At 37.2% G+C, this 1,227-nt stretch overlaps 1 protein-coding gene across 1 annotated transcript in view; it reads left to right on the top strand.

Annotated features, from left to right (window-relative positions):
• The window catches only part of LOC107751389 (endothelial cell-selective adhesion molecule-like), a 37,320-nt gene that overhangs the window by 5,847 nt on the left and 30,246 nt on the right, over positions 1–1,227 (top strand). The gene's annotated exons all lie outside the window — the stretch shown is intronic.

Here is a 1,227-nt window from a genome sequence, read left to right as displayed (position 1 = left end):
AAAAAAGTGTGGTATATTGTGGCTCAGATAACTATTAAAATACTTTGACACCTAAAACTAAACACATGCAAAAAATATTATGTTTGTGTATTTCAGATTGATCCTGCTGTTGCCAGACTACTGAATGAAGAGGAACTGTCTAAGTATATTCCTCGATTTGGCGATAGAGTCTTTGCAAAAAATTGGATGCCGATAAATGCAGAGGAACATGGGAATGAAGACAGAAAACAGAAATTGATCAACCGATTGAGAGAAAAAATGAAACTACCAGCAATTCAAATTCAGAAAAAAAAATATGGAGTTGGCAATAAGAATGTTAAAAGCAAGACAAGGGAAATTGAACTTGGCTGGATGAACTACCAAGATAGCAGCTACAAACAAGTTAGAAGACCCAAAGGAGGTGGAACACGAGAAATTGTTGTTAAAAAAGAAGACACGGTGTTAAATGTTCTGAATATCGGGAGAAAACTTTTTTCCCTAATGGTAAATCAGTAAAAGGGAATGCTGACGATTTCAACTTTATGCTCTGTGTCACTGGCTCTGAAGAACCACTCAAAGAAGATCAGACAGTTGGCGGCTTGTACGAGGCAACACGTTACCAACTTCTTAGACTGTATGTGTGCACAAGACTGAAAGATCAGGATTCTGATCAGAGTGATGAAACTGACACAAATTTGACTCTAAAGAGATCCCGGCTTACTTCCACAACTCCATGTGCTCCATGTGCTTCAGGATGTAACAATCAGAGCAGAAGTCAAACTTTGCACTCCCCGACTGTCAGCTCAAGTAGCTCAAGTGACTATATACTCCAGTCTTCTGATGATGAAGTGGTGTTCCTGGGTAATGATGTGAACACATCCTTTGACATGGTCTCTGACACACTTGTATACTCACCTGTACATGTTAATTGTGCGGGGAACGAAACATTTATTGAAACAATACCGGAAACAGTTCCACAAAAAGAGATGTGTTAAAAATGACACGTTGTGCAGAATTTTAACACATGTGGTGAGTGTGCTCAGGGACAACACGTTGTCAAATTTAACACAATTTGTGTTAAGATGGATCACACATCTACGGTGTAATGTAATTTAACACACAACGTGTCATTTAAACACATTACGGTTAACTGAAAATGATCAGAAACTCCTTAATAATTTTCTCACATTATAAAAATGAAGACATTTGCCAAAAACTTTTAAGTTAATTAATTTTCCTCATTAATGT

Source organism: Sinocyclocheilus rhinocerous, unplaced genomic scaffold (assembly GCF_001515625.1).
Source record: "Sinocyclocheilus rhinocerous isolate Xijiao unplaced genomic scaffold, SAMN03320098_v1.1 scaffold1624, whole genome shotgun sequence".
NCBI classification, from domain to species: domain Eukaryota; kingdom Metazoa; phylum Chordata; class Actinopteri; order Cypriniformes; family Cyprinidae; genus Sinocyclocheilus; species Sinocyclocheilus rhinocerous.
This window is presented reverse-complemented; position numbering and strand designations above follow the sequence as displayed.